At 39.8% G+C, this 19181-nt stretch overlaps 1 long non-coding RNA gene across 1 annotated transcript in view; it reads right to left on the bottom strand.

Annotated features, from left to right (window-relative positions):
• LOC146009198 (uncharacterized) overlaps positions 1–19181 on the bottom strand; it is an 83920-nt gene that overhangs the window by 12334 nt on the left and 52405 nt on the right. The gene's annotated exons all lie outside the window — the stretch shown is intronic.

The following is a 19181-nucleotide window of genomic DNA, read 5'->3' as shown; positions in this document are numbered from 1 at the left end:
AATATTTCAAGGAGAAACAAGAAAAAGGATTGTCACTGGTGTGGTGCACCTGTCATAGAAATTTATAAAACAATATACAATAAACAATAAAATTTAACCTTTATTAATTATCTACAACTAGCGAAATATAAAACACACATAAGTGTGACGGACAAAAGATAGAATAGGTGTGTTAAAAGGACGGTGGCTTCTTGGCAACGCACTGTTGTCTGTTCTGGTTCAGTATATGTTATATAATGTTTAATCACAGGTTATAGTGTTTGTACCACTGTAAGAGAGAATTTTTAGTATATGGCTCTCTATATTGTGGGTTTAAACTGCCTTTTAGTTGTAAGTCTCGTATCCCCTACTGGTGGGGATGGATACAGTATTTTAGTGTAATTTAGAGATTTTCTGTATCAATAAGGTATCGAAAGAGACAGTATTGGTTCCAGCAGCCTCAGGACTGCAAGGAGTTAAGTCACCAAATGACCTTGAGTTACCCACTCGTCAGTATGTGAACAACTTCCCAAACTCATATATGTGGAGATACACGGGACTATTATTATTATAATTTTATTTATAAGGCGCCACAAGTGTTTCGCAGCGCCGTACAAAGGAACAATACAGGGAGACAAATGTAAGTAGTGAGGACTCAATCAACATACAACTAGAGGCTTGAGGCCAATGATGGAGATGAGTATGCAGACTAAGATGGTCACTGAATGTTTGAGTATAGGAGAGCTGTGAGTGAAATGTGAAGAGAAGTGGGCTTTGACAACAGGAGGGAATAGGGCCCTGTTCTCAGGAGCTTACAATCTAGTAGGAAGGGGAGACAGACAGATTACAAGAGGTGCAAGCAAGTGGGTGGTGGTTAGATAGCAGGATGTAAACAGGCAAGGGGTCGGAGAACCAGCTGGTTTATGCAGTGGAAGGGTATGCTTTGATGAATAGATGAGTTTTCAGTGCCCGTTTGAAGCTTTGCAAGGTCGGGGAGAGTCTAATGGAGCGAGGGAGTGCATTCCACTGAAGGGGTGCAGCACGGGCAAAGTCCTGTACTCTAGCATGGGAAGCAGTGATCAGGGTGGAGGAGAGACGACAGTCCTCAGCCGACCGTAGAGGGCGGGAGGGTGTATGACTAGTTGTATTTAGAGGTGGTTGAATTCCCCACTTTGGGGCAAGAGGGGTAAAGTACACTCAGGTCAATTGCAAATCCATATATATATGTAGCTATATATGTATATGTAGCTATATTGCAGGCAAAAGGGTGTAATGCAAATCAGATACGGTGGAGCAATCACCCGAAATTCTCAGCCCTGTGTTTATGGTTTTAAATTCTGCTACCCACATTGTAATGCTGCCTGTACTTCCTAGGGTTGTCCATTCATCAATATGGTACCAAATCCACAAAATCAAATAAATGGGAAAATATTCAATTTTATTATGCTCATGTGGTTATAATTCCACATTTGGGATAAGGTAGATGTTAGGCACAGTCTTAGGCACTGATATGACCATGCATACAGTTAGTAAGCAGCAAGATGTAGTGCGACTTTTATAGGTCAAACAACCAGTGCTATCAGCACAATGGCTGTATAGTTGTAATATTAGGTTCTGGTGCCCTCGTTTTGACTGTCACTGGATTGGTTGTGACTCAAATAGTCTCAGCACTGTGGCTGTGTATATTAAGTCTCCAAGGCCAGTGTTACAATGTCCCCTGAACAGACATTTGATATAACCATGTATATATTTATTAGACAGCAAGATGTGGCGCAACACCAATAAATCAAACAAACAGTGCTATCAGCACAATGGCTATATAGTTGTAATTTCAAATTCTGGTGCCCACGTTTTGCCTGTCAATGCAGACACTGGATTGGTTGTGACTCTAATAGTCTCAGTGCTGTGGCTGTGTATATTGAGTCTCCAAAACTAGTGCTACAAAGTTGCCTGAACAGACATATGATATGTTGTAGCAATGTCTGTCACAGGCTTGTTTGGTAACTCTAGTTACAATGCGTGCCTGTGCTGCTGTTTATCTGAAGATGCATGTCAGCTCTGCTGCCTGGTTAGACATCGATGTCTGTCTCAACCAGGAATGTATCAGCAGTTGACAGCACTACTTGCAGATTTTAGAGTAATTAGGCAGAACCCTGAGACCGGGTTTTTAGATGAGAACCTGTGAAAAGAAATACAGATCAAAATGCAATGCTAAAAGACATGCGTTGCCAATCAGCGCACCGCTAGCCGGCGCACGCTTCGGATTTAGCTTTGTCAAGGCCAACCAGACCCTGCAGGACCTCCCAAAGGTACCTCCTCTCCATGGAATCAATAGCCATGGCAGCACCTAGAGACACAATAGACACTATATAGACAGTCAATTGGTCTACCCCACAAGGCTGACATGTCAAAATGTCGACTGGGTCAAAATGATGACATGAAAAAGGAAAATGAAAAGGTAGACTTTTTTTTGGTATCAATAACGTGTACCCTCACATGCCATACTTCTGGCTCGGCATACTATTATATCCCCCCTCTATGCCAACATGGGTGGTAAAATAACAACAAGGTGGCTTAAAAGAAATCATGATAAACTCATATCAACATTTTTAATGTCAACCTATTGCATGTCGACATTTTGACCCTGTCGACCTTGTGACCCTGTTGATCTATTGCACGTTGACCTTTTGGGGTAGACCCATTGACTGTCTATATAGACACTGAAGAGATCAATCAACCGGAACCAGTCTGTTTTATGACCAGGATGTCCTTTTCACCACATAGAAATAAAGCAAGAAGGAAAATGCACCTAGCGTATAATCTTTTTACTACACTGAAAATGGTTTAATGCTGAAATGTACACTAACAAAATAAGCATTTATAAAACACTTATCAATGCTTTAAAATTTCACACACACAATACAGAGCATATGTTATTTCTACCAAAGTTGCTCTATGCATAAGAATATGCCTCACCAGATGTTGGAGCTGAAAGGGTTAATGAGTGACTTTGGTTCATAACATCTATTTAAAATTCCTTAGACACAGAATATTTTTTAAATATAAGTTTTATATTAGATATTCTATAAAAAAATACAATTTCAAACTGAACTATGAAAATATTAACTAATTAGATCCTTTATAAAAACGAACACTAAAGTAATTTATTATTATTATTATTAGTATTAATAACGGCTGTAGCATATCATACATGGTCAATGTTATGGCCATCTGTACCTGGCCACATGGCTGGGGAGTAATTCAAATGGGAAGGAGTAGAACCTACAGGTGAACCATTGAGATTGCCGGCTGCCACTGGTAATCTATGATCACTGTGGCTGGCCTGGGGAGAGGTGACCTGAGTGACTATAGGGGTATGGCAACAAGAAAAGGTAAAATATAGGCGCTATGCTCTGCAAGGTATAATGATGTTACTCCATATTATTCTGCTTATCCAGAAATGAATTCGGACATGTTTAATAAAATAACAATTTTATATTAAAAAATAGCATGAAAATATCACAATAATTAAACAAAGAAAAATATTAATTAAATCAAGTATTGTTAATAGTGCAATGAGATGGTAGTAGTACTGGGTCTCTACTTATTTAAAGCATCATGTGGTTTATTATTTATAAATAATCAGTATTGGACATCATATCCAAAGAGGAATCTCACTTTCTATATCCTTATCACCCCATCACACCCACATTTTACCTTTTACCGAAAATTCACAAAAACCTCACCACACCTCCTAGGAGACCTATTATTTCTGGTGTAGGGTCACTCACGTCTAATTTATCACATTTTGTTGACTCACACCTTCAGAAATTTGTCACTTCACTACCTTCTCACATTAAAGACACCACACATATTTTAAATAAAACTTTTGAACTATCTTGGACGGAGGGGTGGGGCTTCCTTACCCTTGATTTCCAAGCACTTTACACAAATATTCCGCATGATAAAGGAATTGAGGCGGTTAACCACTATTTCGATTCGGATAATGAAATTTCCACACCAAGAAAGGAGTTCATTTTGGACTCCATCTTGTTTATTCTCACTCACAATTATTTTATGTTTGAAGATCACCACTTTTTGCAACGTCTTGGAACGGCTATGGGCCGCCTAGAACTTATATGGGGTGGTCCGTATAGAGAGAATCTGGTCCTCTGTGGCCGTTTAATCAACGATCTATTTATTATTTGGAAAGGGGGACACGATTTGGCACTTGATTTTGTTAATTTTCTAAATTCTAACACATTTAGGGGAGATTCTCTATGCAAGAAATGCGGTAAAAACCCCGTTATCGGGGTTTTTACTGCATTTTGGGAAGCTGTAAGCATCCCCCCGCCGGGTTAACGCGGCGGGGGGCATCACCAGAAAAATCTGGCGATGCCCCATAGAAGCCAATGGGCTTCTACTGCATCCCACCGCCGCCCCGCAACGTTCCGCCGCCGCCCCGCACGGACCCCCGCCGCCCCGCATTGCCCCCTCCTCCCTCACCTGTGTCCGGGCAGCACAGCGCAGTGCTGCCCGGACCTTTGACCTCCTCCCTGCACTGATCCTCTTCCAGGTGCAGGGAGGAGGAGAGCCCAGCGCAGCAGCAGCAGCGCCGGGTGTGTGAGGGAGGGGGGAGCTGCCGGAACCTGCTGGGACCCGGCGACTCTCACCGCAAAGGACAGCTCTTAATGCAAGAGCTGTCCTTTGCTATAATTATCGCATATGTTAGAACATATGCAATAATTATAAATGCGATGGGCGGCGAAGGGGGGCGGAGATTCTTAGAGAATCTCCCCCTTAATCTTATTTTCACACACACACACTTTCAGCTACACTTGTATAAACTTTTTGGATATCGCATTCTCCACTCAGAATGGCCGACTGGTCTCTGCAAATTATCTAAAACCTGTGGGAACCAATAACTATCTCCACTATGAAAGTGGACATTATAAGCCGTGGATTAATAACATCCCCAAAAATCAATTGCAAAGATTACGCTGCAACTCTACACTGGACACTGATTATAATGATCAATCACAACTCATGCTAGCTCATTTTAAAAGGCGAGGTTATTTTGAAAAAATTCTAATAGAAGCCAAAAACAATGTGGATACCATTAGAAGAGACATCCTCTTGAAATCCAACGATCGCTCCAATGGGGAATTTAAAACTCATAATAACTCAATTTCATTTATTTCCAAATTTAATACAAAATCACAACAAATAAAAAAGATCATATGAAATAACTTTGACATTTTAAACCAAGATAGAGTCTTACATGGTCTCCTAATAACACCTAAGATCACCTTTAGGAGAAATAGAAATCTTAAAAGACTTTATCGCACCAAGCTTATTGCCCCCCTTAGTATCAGCAACACAATCTACATGGATCCCATCAAAACCAATTGGTAATTTTAAATGCAATAAAAATATTTGCTTGACATGTCAATAAATGCTAAATAAGAGAAATACAATTATATCATCTTACAATAAAAAGGTGTTTTCATTGAAACAATTTATGAATTGTGAAACCACCTATTGTGTGTAGGTTTTGGAGTGCCCCTGTAAACTACAGTATGTGGGCCGCACAATAAGGAGTCTTAAAACCAGATTTAGGGAACACATAAATAATATACCGAAGAAAGCTCAAAATCATAGCATTCCATGACATTTTTCTGAAAAATATATGAGTGACCCCAAGGGGCTCTCTATTATGACAGTTATCTATTATCAATACAAAAAGAGGGGGTGATCACTTCAGAAAATTATGTTTAGCGGAGACAAGGTGGATATTCAAACTAGACACTCTTTATACTCAAGGATTGAATGAAGCCTTAGATTTTGCAAGTGCGGAATTATTTTTCTGTCCCCCCCCCCTTCTCCCTCCCTCTTTTTCAACCACAAATCTCTCGCCTCTTCCTTAAATTGATTAAGAAAATTTCTAAAAAAGCATTTGTACACATTCTTTGCGGACTGGAGAGATGGAGGTCTACTCACGGTGCGCTTATGCGACAATGTGAGTTTGCAGACCTCTCTTCCTCCAACCCCCAAGGAAAATTTGAAAGAAGAAATACATCTACTTCATATGTATATATTAATATGTATATAAGATGAGAAAATATTCAACAGATTATAGTGTATAAATCCTCACTTTGTCAGATTAATGGATATCGAGAAAGTGCATATATTTGTGTATATCTTTGAGGTTTACTCATTATTATTATTGGTACTTGTGTACTTTCACGGCTCCCATCGCATGCAATCGCATGCCATATGTAGTGGCATGCGATGGCATGCGATTTTTGCCATTTGTATGCATTTTTAAAAATCGCATGCGATCGCATGCGATTTTTAACAGAAATGCATCCAAATGCATTGAAATTAGTATAATTTGTCATTTTTCAGGCTGTACCACCCCCACTATCAACGCAAACCCGAAGCGTGGTGAGCGCAGCGGTACACGTCCTATGACCTTTTCATACCCCCACTATCCACATCGGCGTGGAGTTGAGAATAGAAAGTGTGGCGAGCGGACACCTGTGAAGCCCGCAAGGGGACGCGTATACCTGTGAAGGTATCCGTGTCCGCTCGCCACGCTTCGGGCTCGGTGGCTCGCTACGCTCGCCACACTTTCTATTCTCAACTCCACGCCGACGTGGATAGTGGGGGTATGAAAAGGTCGTAAGACGCGTACCGCCGCCCCTCGCGGGCTCGCTGCACTCGCCACGCTTCGGGTTCGCGTTGATAGTGGGGGTGGTACAGCCTGAAAAAATGACATTTGGGGGCCATTGAACATGTTTGATACTAATTTCTATGCATTTGGATGCATTTCTGTAAAAAATCGCATGCAATGCGATTTTTTACTATGCGATGGACATCGTGGGAGCCATGAATGTACACAAGTACCTTATTATTATTATTATTATTATTATTATTCATCATTATAAATTTATTCTTCATATTATTTATGTTTTTTTTTATGGATATTTCCCCATATATATATATATATATATATAAATGTAGTCATTTTGGGTGTTTAGTAAGAAATTTTATAACTCATTATATTTGTAATATTCTATATATGTACACCTATATATACACAATACAATTCTGTGGGTTTGAATTAGAATGAATTATTGAACAAAATTTTATTTCACAAGATTCAGGAATAATTAATATTGATTACAGTAAATGAATAAAATAAATCGATAGCAATAGATAAACTGATTAACGTCTATACTAATTAATGAATCCTAACATTTTTTATTATTATGTATCTCCCTTTGGAAAATCCATTATATGAAAAGGTTAGTCGGTTAAAATACAAGATATATCTAGTATAATTGAAAATATAAATCCCAAATGCTCTCTCTCTTTCATTGTAATTTAATCTATTAACATACACGAATACTAATTATTGGACAATTTGATTGTCGCTATATATTATAAATGTAGAACTGTGTCGGACACACTGTTTTAAAAGATTTGTTTTTATGTATTTATATATTTCATTTTTATTATTTTTCAGTTTATTTTATTTTATTCTATTTTTATATGTTGTTATTTATACTGAACACTAAATTGATGAAAAAATTGTACAATTAATTGATTAATTAATTGGAAAATTAGGTGGACCACATCCCTTAAATAGAGCCCAAGATGGGGCAGTCATTATCCGTCTTGAAAATGTTCCCTGCTGATTACAGGAATAAAACATGTTGACTATACCGCTGCATGCGGCTGTGAATGCCGGAACGGGGTGTGCTTTTTCACAGGCAGCACCGGCTCAGGTCTCTTCATGGAGCCCATACAACTGCCGGTGAGACGTGTTCCTATTGCCGGAGAGAGTGAGTGGCTCCCCCCTAACCCACTACACACGACTTTGTTACCTGTTGAAGTGGATGGTCCCCAGCCGACTTTACAACCAACGGCTCCTTACAGGTTACTAAGAACCGAATCAGTGGGACAGTACCACTAATTATTAACTCTTGCATGTCAGCCTACATGCTAAAAGAACTGGTGCTTTTACCTGGCTTATTAACCCTCTATTGCAGGGGTGGGGAACCTCAGGCCCGGGGGTATGAGTGGCCCACCCACTCGCCCGGCGACTTTGCCGGGAGTCAAGTACAGGGGAATTCTCACAAGAGGGCGGTAGTTCCTGCGAGATTCCTCTTAATCAGCAGCAGCCAGAGACTGTCAGTCCTGTTCAGCGGTAGCCGCTGGAGTGTGGGACAGCTGCAGCAGGACAATTTGTAAGAGAAATTTTTACATATGGCCCCCGAAGGATTTTTTTTCCCCATACAAACGGCCCTTGGCACAAAAAAGGTTCCACACCCCTGCTCTATTGTGAGGCATCTATTTATTGTACAACTGCTGACAGCTGATTGATGTCCACTGATTCTTTATAAAGCTATATCAAAACCACATGATGCTTTAAATAAGTGGAGACCCAGTACTACTACCATCTCATTACACTATTAACAATACTTGATTTAATTAATATTTTTCTTTGTTTAATTATCGTGATATTTTCATGCTATTTTATAATATAAAATTGTTATTTTATTAAACAGTGTGTCCAAATTCATTTTTGGATAAGCAGAATAATACGGAAAACATCATTACACCTTGCAGCGCATAGCGCCTATATTTTACCTTTTCTTGTTGTTTTACCTTTTCAGTGTGAGCATAGGCAGACTCACATAGACGCATGCAGCAGCTGGTATAAAATGTAATTCTATTCAATTCAACTCCATGTGCACCTAATCAATTAATAAAATAAAAGATTAAGCGCCAGGTGTTGTAGTCTGTGAAGGGTTCTCATCATACCCATCCAGTCTACATTTTTCACTATAGGGGTATGGGTCATAGGGTCTATAGTGAGAAGGTCGATAGTTAATAGGTCGACAGACCATATGTTGACATGCGAAAAAGGTCAACATGGCTTAGGCTGACAGAGGCGAAAGGTCGACACAAGCAATAGGTAGACATGGAAAAGTTGGAAATGAAAAAAGTTGACATCTGAAGTGACCACATTCCCTTACACCCCCAGATACTTATTAAAATAAGGGAGTTTTAACAAAGGAAGAACAAGATTTCTTGGAAATGAAAGATGAGCTGACACTATATATATATATATATATATATATATATATATATATATATATATATATATATATACACACAAGCAAGCGGGCTTGCTTGTTGGTGGCGATATTGGTGGTGTCTTGAGATAGGCTGTCTGAAGCGCGGTTGAAGCGTCGACACGTGACCTGACAACTGCCGTTGTGACCCATGTGAGATAATAAATACTTTTAAGCAAAGTTTAACCCCTTGAGTGGTAGGTTTTTCTGGTGCAGGACAAACCTACAAGTGCAGGTTTGTCCTGCCCCAGCAAAACCCACCACAGCGGCAGGCTGGGGGATGTTGGCGGCGGCTCGGGAGGACTCGGGTGCCTGAGCGCTCCCGAGTCCCCCCGAGCCGGGCCGACCATCCCCAAGCCTGCTGCCGACGTCACTGTAAAATGAGTGACAGGCGGACGGGCGGGTCAGGGAAGCTCCGGCGCAGCGATCGCCGGAGCAAAGGTGACGGGAAGGGGGGGGGGACTGGAGGGATTTGGGAGGGGGGGTGTGCTGTAGAGGTGCTGTGCCAGTGGTGCACACCTGGACACCAATGGCGCGCACCTATTGTATAATAGTGGTATGCCCGGAGATTTTCCGGGACAGCCCGCTGCGGCAGCGCAGCTGAGCCCGAGAAATCTCCGGGCAACTACAAGTGGTTAAAGTAGTCCTGGTGAGTGCATTCGTGAAATACCTGCTGTATATGTAAATACCTGCTATGAGTCCTGAGGAAGTGGATGCAGTCCACGAAACGTTGACTTAACCTTTTGAATTAAATGTGAGTGAAGTTTTTTTCACTTTCATCTAAAAGTCTCCTGAGTGCCTTCTTTCTGTGGGATTGTGCATTTGAGGGGTTATTACCCGGAGCAAGGAGAATGGATCAGATACTGAGTGTCGGGGAATATATGGATATATATATATATATATATATATATATATATATATATATATATATATATATCTTGCCAGAGATCCACAAGGACCATCAATAATTCTAAGTTGGTAGGCTAATTTTATTACATCCAATCTCTTGGTCCTTGTTGATACTATGTTCAGGCATTAGTCAAAGAAACTACAAGAATACTGTCAGTGTCTTGGAATTTATGAAAACACTAAATAGCAATATATATATCCAAGGTCTGAACTGCACTCAATTCAATTTAAAGACAACATGGTGGTGCTCCACTTAAAGGAATTTGGTTCCCATAGTATACCCACACTACCTGGTGCTATGGGTCCATGTGTCACACTTGTCTTATCTTGAAAAAGATCCCTGTGGAGCATCGAAACATTGATTTACTGATTATGTCCACTGCTATGGAATAAAATGTTATCTTAAATTTCCAGTTGGTGAGTGCCTGCCTTCTTCTACAATGTCTATCTATCTATCTATCTATCTATCTATCTATCTATCTATCTATCTATCTATCTATCCCATAGACAGACGGTGGCACTCGGCAATCAATAAATACTCCAGACAAGGTTTATTTAATTTATTGAATTCGGCAACGTTTCGGGGCTGTGCCCCTTTCTCAAGCCACAACAAGACTTGCCGAATTCAATAAACCCACGTTTGTTTCTGTGCTAAAATAAAATTTATTCAAGTTTTGAAAAGGTCTGGAGTGCCGCATTATTCTACCGTCTGTACTCCCCCTGGATGAAGGCACCCGACAAGTAACCAGCATTTCGGCGGTGTGCCCGGCATTCTACAAAAGTATATATAGATAGATATATCTATCTATATATACTTTTGAAGAATGCCGGGCACACCATATACAGTATATATATATTTAATAGTAGTTCATAAAGTGCACAAGAAAAACACTTTAGGTCTTTTCATCAGGACGTGCGTTTTTTGAAAGTGCAATGTGCATGTGGAAAGTAAAGAAAGAAGCAGAGCTGTGTGCTCTCTTACCTTATATTCAGCAGCGTGTGTAGCTGCCATTCCCCGCCGCCGTGTCCGGGAGCTTGGCTTCCGGGTTGTTGGCTCCGCCTGTGTGACACAAGCCGTTGCCTAGAGACCCTGGATGCCGCCGCTCGCTGTTCTCCGGCGTCTGGGGAGGCAGGTTCAGTAAGACCAGCTGCAAACTGCTGGATCACATGGTGCAAACAACAAGTGCTAAAAAATAAATCAAAATTGCGTGAATATGCTGCTGAAAGTGCATCGTGTAAACTTATTGACTAAACCTTGAATAAGTGCGTTCTGGCAGTGTTGGAAATACATGCCCTATGGTTTATAAAGTACATTTTGTTATACTGAGTGGATTGTCGACATCTTCAATGTCCACAGTCTCATTGCACTTTCATATTCACATCATACCTCTGTGCTATGTAGACTACACAGCACAGGTGCATAAGAACATCAATATAGCATTAATTTATGTATTTACTACAGTACATAAATATTACAGATAAATGCATAAATAATTCAACGTATTGTGTGGTAGCAATATTTTACTAAAGGGGAGGAAAGTGTTAATCGAATGCTTAGAAGTTAGAATCTATATGAAGGCATTCCAGGCTATTTTTTCATTAAGACCTTCTGGAGATAATGCATTGAGTCGGAATATCCATTCCGATTCCCTTTTTGTGAGGATTTTTTGTCTGTCTCCCCCTCGAGGGAGGGGGGGGGGGGTACATGGTCTATGATTTTGCTTTTTAAGCTTTCCAAAGAATGCCAATGCGCCTTAAAATGTTTGGCCACTGGCTGTTCTATCTTCTCCCCTTTGATACAAGCCTTTATAGCCGAGCGGTGTAGGGCCATCCACTCTCTGAATGTTCTAATTGTCTGTCTAACGTAATATTTCCCGCATGGGCAAATTATTACGTATATTATGTACTGGGATTTACATGACAAGACATGCAAGATTTTGAATTTTTGACCGGTCAGGGGGTGTGTGAGACATCTGGGCCCGTTAGCATCATGCTACAGGTGGTGCACGAGGGGCATTTATAACAGCCTGGTTTATTTTTTTGCACATTAAACAAAGTGCTAGCTTCTCTGGGAACCATGTTGGTTTTAACCAGCATGTCCCTGAGGTTTTTTTCTCTCTTGTAGCTGGGCATAACTGTTTTCTGTTTAAAGCACGGGAGAGATTTGTCACTGGTAACTAAAGGCCATACCGCCCTGACTGCCCTAGGTAGAACTTGGCTGGCTTGGGTATATGCAGTAACAAAGGGGATTTTGTTAGAAATAGTGTTTTTTTATTTTTTATTTTGGAGAAGCTGCTCACGGGGTGTTGTCATTACTTCCATTTTTTGTTTTAGTAACACCGAGGGATCATACCCTCGCTGGATGAATTTTTTTACTTCTGTATCTAAACTGGCTTCCAGCATGGACTCGTCACTCGTTATGCGGGCCACTCTTGTCATTTGTGACTTTGGTAAGCCTTTTTTCAGCGCTGGGGCATGGTGACTACTGTATTTTAACAGTGTGTTCCTGTTGGTCTCCTTGTTATATACTGTGGTTACTATTTTCTGTTGTTTGAGGGAAATGGTGACGTCCAAATAGTTTATGGCTATTTGACTTATGGTATGCGTTAGTTTAATGGGGCTATCTGTTGAATTGATAAGAGATATTATATTTTCTAGCTGCTGCATAGATCCTGACCATATGAGTAACAAGTCATCTATGTATCTAGTGTACATGATGATATGTGTGCTGATACTGTCATCTGTAAAGAAAAAAATATTTTCCTGCTCAAACATAAAAATATTTGCTAATGACGGTGACACATTAGACCCCATAGAACACCCCGTTAACTGTAAATAATAAGCACCATTGTGAATAAAATAATTCCGGGTTAGTGTTAATTCTAGCAAAGTAAGAAACAAAGGGATGTCCAAAGCTGTAAACTGGACTCTGTATAAGAACGTGCGTACTGCCGCCAGTGCTTGTCCATGGGGGATAACGGTATATAAGTTCTTTACATCCATGGTGCAAAGTACGGTGTTCTGTGGTACATCTTTGAGATCTTGTAGTTTGATGAGTAGTTGTGTGGTATCTTTTAAGTATGTCTTCTGTGCCATGATGTGCGGTTGTACCAGAGAGTCCAGAAATTGGGAAATTGGTTGAAACAGAGAATTACGTGCAGAAATAATGGGCCGTCCGGGGGGGTTTATGGAGTCTTTGTGTATTTTTGGTATTGTGTATATGACTGGAGAGACAGGAAAGTCCGTTGTAAGAGTTTCCAGCACTTTTTTGTTGAAGAGGCCCCCTTGAAACGCTTTTTTGAGGTGTAAGTACACTAGATACATAGATGACTTGTTACTCATATGGTCAGGATCTATGCAGCAGCTAGAAAATATAATATCCCTAATCAATTCAACAGATAGCCCCATTAAACTAACTTACCATAAGTCAAATAGCCATAAACTATTTGGACGTCACCATTTCCCTCAAACAACAGAAAATAGTAACCACAGTATATAACAAGGAGACCGACAGGAACACACTGTTAAAATACAGTAGTCACCATGCCCCAGCGCTGAAAAAAGGCTTACCAAAGTCACAAATGACAAAAGTGGCCCGCATAATGAGTGACGAGTCCATGCTGGAAGCCAGTTTAGATACACAAGTCAAAAGATTTATCCAGCGAGGGTATGATCCCTCGGTGTTACTAAAACAAAAAATGGAAGTAATGACAACACCCCGTGAGCAGCTTCTCCAAAATAAAACAGAAAAAAACACTATTTCTAACAAAATCCCCTTTGTTACTGCATATACCCAAGCCAGCCAAGTTCTACCGAGGGCAGTCAGGGCGGTATGGCCTTTAGTTACCAGTGACAAATCTCTCCCATGCTTTAACCAGAAAACAGTTATGCCCAACTACAAGAGAGGAAAAAACCTCAGGGACTTGCTGGTTAAAACCAACATGGTTCCCAGAGAAGCTAGCACTTTGTTTAATGTGCAAAAAAAAGAAACCAGGCTGTTATAAATGCAGGGCCGGTGCAAGGGTTCTTGGCACCCTAGGCAAAACTTCTACCAACTGCGCCCCCCCCCCCCCCATTACCCCTTTCCTGGCCAGTCAGGTGAAAGTGCATAGGCGGCATCTCATGTATCCCAGCTGCCTGACTGCATTGAATACAACCAAGTACCCAGAAGGGGCATACACATGGTGCGATTCTGGCTATGGCCAATTTCCCCATAACGTGTGTATATATATATATATATATATATATATATATATATATATATAAAATAAAAGTTCCTAGTTTCTCCCTCTTTACAACCATGACAGGTAATGGAACAAACAGGCAGCATTCCATGGACTTACTAAATCTCATATTAAAGGTGTAGATTTATAAAACATCCATATGTATGTACTGTATACACACAGCCATACACTGCCTCTGTCATCCATTCATTGCTTCAATACACACACACACCATAATTATATATATATATATATATATATATACACACACATACTTACACATATATATATATACATATATATATATATCTAGAAATACACAGAAAGAGAGAGGGGCGCTCTATGGTGCATGTAAAAGTGATTTTTTATTTTGAGATAAGTACTCAAATTGAAGTAAAAGCTGTTGCTCGTACCAATGATAAAACGGCAGTGGGCTGGTTACCACATGGTGAAAAACATAAATACCCGGGGCACACCGCTCCTGATGTGACGTCCACTGGCACTGAAGTAGGGAGAGCCGAAAACGCTGGGTTGCGCCGCCGAACCACCAAACCAGGCTGGGAAGGACACGACAGTCGGGAGACACCGGGGTGAGCAGAACGCAGGTATCACAGGCCACGCCCTAACGCGTTTCGTCAGGGACTTCGTCAGAGGGCGTGGCTCTGTGATTACCTGAGCTACCTATGTATGCACACCCCTCCAATGAGGTAGTGGTGCGTCATATGACATCACATCAAAGACAGCGCGTCCCGGGCTAATACACGGAAACACATAAAAGCAGAATACAATCCTGCTACATAATAGAGACATTCAAAAAACATTATAATAATAAATTCATGAAACAATTAATACATAAATATACAATAAATGTATATATAAATACAAAACAAATTTTGTGCAGTATAAAAGTTAAAAAATTATTAAATTGCAACGATTCACTTTTATAATAAAACCAAAATTCATAAAAAATATATATCAGTAGGAGGAGCCTACTACAAAGACCATAATAGATTTCAAAATATTTAGAAATATTTAAAAATAGAAATAGACATAGCAAGGTTATTGGTTAATGAATGGAGTAACTTCGTATCCTTCATTCATTCCATACGGCGCTAGTGTATTGAGAGTGAGTATCCAATAAGTTTCTCGTCGTATGAGCAATTTATCTCTGTCCCCTCCACGTTTAGGGGGCGGTATATGTTCTATAGCCCTAATCAAAACTCCTGTGGGGTCCTTACTATGAAATTCATTAAAATGTCTAGGAACACTGTGGTTGGTTACGCCATTCTTTATATTACGTAAGTGTTCTAGAGCTCTAATTTTAAAAGGTCTTTTGGTCTTGCCTACATAGTGCATATCACATGTGCAAGAAAGAACATATACAACATATGTAGAATTACAATTTAAAAACTGAGTATTCTTAATCTTACAGAGTTTGGGGTTTAAAAGATCAGAACCACGAGGAATGTGTTTACACACTTTGCAGTGATTGCAAGGAAAACAACCTTTCAATTCTAGAAATGTAGCCGAAGGGGCTCTCTCATTAGTTCTTTGTAATTGGCTTTTAGAAATCATGTTTTTCAATGTTCTAGCCTTTTTGAATACAACATGTGGTTTTTCAGGTAGCCAATCCTTCAATATAGGATCGAGTTGAAGAATATGCCAGTTGCTTTCAAGGACCCGTTTGATCTCTCTGTCACTGTCATTGTATTGAGTGATAAATAAACAATCACTACTTCTACTTTTAGTTACATTAAGGTCTGACTGTTTATATTCTAAAAGGTTACATCTTTCAAGTGCTCTAGCTCTATCTCTGGCACTACGTACAACATTATTAGGATATCCTCTTTCACTAAACCTCTTAGTGTACACATTGGCTTGAGAGTCAAAACGAGATACATCAGAACAATTGCGTCTAAGTCGGACAAACTGTGAAAATGGAATGTTTTCCTTCCAATTTTTTAGATGACAACTGTCAAATTGCAAATAACTATTGCAATCTACATTCTTAAAGAAAGTGGAGGTCTCAATTGATCTTTTTTCCGGGAAATTTTCCACACTTAAGGTGGGTATACACGGATAGATTTGGCAAAAGATCTGTGCGTTCCCGATCGATCGAAAAGATCAATCGTTCAAATCGTTCCGTGTGTATGAACGATATATCGAACGATGCGCGTACCCGACGGTCGTTGGTAGAGGTCGCTGATCTTTCCTGCATGCAGAAAGATCAGCGACCAATCGTTAACGATGTGTACCAATCGTTTCATGTGTATGCACGATGAACGATTTGGTAAGGCTAATTGACTGGCTCCCTCTCCCTCCACCATCATTAAAGATCAATCTTTCATGTGTAATCGTTTGCTCAATCGTTCATCATTTGTCACCAAATCGTTTGTGCAGGAGGTTCAGAGGAAATCGTTAATGAGATTGAATCGTTGGACACATCTATCCATGTATACCCACCTTTAGAAGCAGATCAAGAAACTCAATACGTTTATCACTAAAATTGGATGTAAATTTTAAATTATAGGAATTCACATTCAGACCAGACACAAATGCATTAAATGATAATTCATCACCCCTCCAAATTATCACGATATCATCGATATACCTTTTAAACATTACAATGTTAACCATGACATCAGGGGTGAGTAGATTGGTCTCCCAATCTCCCATGTATAGATTAGCCAGACTTGGGGCACAGATCGTCCCCATCGCCGTGCCCCAAGTCTGGAGATACCATGTACCTAGAAATTCAAAATAATTGTGTTTTAACACAAACATCAATACATCACAGATAAAATTAATTTTTCGTTCTGACAGGGAACCACTGTTTTTCAAGACTTTTTCTACAACTTCCACCCCTTTATCATGGGGGATGGCCGTATATAATGATGAAACATCAACAGTGCCAAAACATAAACCTTCATCCCATTCCACATTTTGCAATATTTGTAGCATGTGAGTGGAATCTTTAACATAAGTTTTAAGCAAAGGAACAAACGGTTTAATGTATGAGTCTACAAACTCTGACAGTCGGGCAGTTAGGGACCCGATTCCCGCCACAATCGGTCGTCCAGGAGGACGATTTCTATCCTTATGCAATTTGGGGAGATGATAAAATGTGGCGAGATTTGGTGTTAAGTTGAGAAGGTATCTATATTCTTCTAAATTTATAGATTTATCTGTAAGACCTCTATTTAATAGAACCTCAAGTTCTTTCAAATATGTAGGCGTAGGATCTCCCCCAAGAATTTTATAAGATGCCTCATCTGACAATAAGTTATGTGCCTCTTCTATATATGCATCTCGATCTAAAATGGCAATGCCCCCCCCTTTATCTGCATTTTTAATAACAATGGACGTGTCGTCCATAAGATTTTTCAATGCACCTCTCTCTTTAAATGTTAAGTTAGAGCCTTTTTTGTATGTAGTGGGGAGTTTGTCAAAATCCTTCCTAGCAAGTTCAGCAAACATTTCAAGGTAGGGGCCACGGGATTCCACTGGGTAAAATGTGGATTTTAATTTCAAACCAGAATTTACTTCTGGAATAATAATTGGAGTGAGTGAACACTCATCAACATCCTTTTTTAAAAAATGCCGTTTTAACGTCATCTTTCTAACAAAGAGGTTTAAGTCTACCTGTATGTCGACTTTGTTTGGTAGCGCCGACGGAGCAAAAGAAAGCCCCTTTTGCAGTAGAGATTTTTCATTCGTTGTGAGAACCTTTTTGGACAAATTATAAATCCCTAGATTCTCCAAATCAACTATTGGATCTTGCGATGTTACTATTACATCGCTCGGACTTTTGGAGCTCTTCCTTGTGATTCCAGATCCCCTCCCTCCCCTAGCCTTCTTTTTAATCTTATGGGGGTACGTAGCGGGGTTAATTGGGCGGGAGCTTGTTGGAGACCATGGTCTAAAAAATGATGTTGACTGTGTCTGTCGACATTTTCAGTATTTGAACGCAATCGCTCAAACCTATTGTTGTGTACAAAACCTCTAGGTTCCTCAAATACTGGTCTATCCCACTGCTTTCTTGGATTAGCAATATATGATTTTTTCCTATATTTCGGGCGTACAACAGTCCAGTTATCCCTTCTAGGTGTATTAGCATAACCATTGTTGACATATTCCTGTCGATTATCAGTATGGTAATTTCTCTTATCCCGTCGGTTATCATATTTCCTGGATCTAATACCAGTTTTATGTGTGTTATTACTTATAACAGGATCGGGATGTTCAGAGGAAATATTATTAACAACATGGGGATTATTTTCTTTGTTTGACCATGAACGAACAATGTTATGTTCATAGTCATGTTTATCCCGGAGAAACTTTTTCTGTTTAGTATCAATCACTTTAGCTTCAATTATTGAAACCTTCTTTTCAATCTCAGTTTTGGCGGTTGCAATTTTATCACTATCTAGAACTTTTTCAAGCTCAACAATAGTGATTTGTAGTTGTTTCTCGGTTTCAGATAACATTTTTTTCTTTTCTGAAACCAAAAGACGCATTAGTTCAAACGAACATTCGTCTAATATATGAAACCACTCCTTTGAGAATTGTTCACACATGTTACCAATGGTGGGGGTTTTTAATAGGCGTAGGCCCCTTGGGACCCGTTTGCAATCAATGTAATTGCTCAAACTTTTTATATCCCACCATAGTTTGGTTTCTTTTACATGTAATTTCTCCAAACTAGCCAGGAGATCAGTATTATTAGGCATCTTAGTACTAGATGACAATATATTATTCTCCTCATTAAATATTCTAGTACATTCAATGGATCTCTTGTTACATAAGTCACCATTACGCCACATGGTAAAACAATAGACAATTAGTAATTCAAAACCAAGTCAAATCAGCCACAGATGGCCAGAGCAGCTGAACTGACACAAACGACCCAGGACAAACACACAGA

This window comes from Crinia signifera, chromosome 6, assembly GCF_055691185.1.
Source record: "Crinia signifera chromosome 6, ASM5569118v1, whole genome shotgun sequence".
Taxonomy (NCBI): domain Eukaryota; kingdom Metazoa; phylum Chordata; class Amphibia; order Anura; family Myobatrachidae; genus Crinia; species Crinia signifera.
This window is presented reverse-complemented; position numbering and strand designations above follow the sequence as displayed.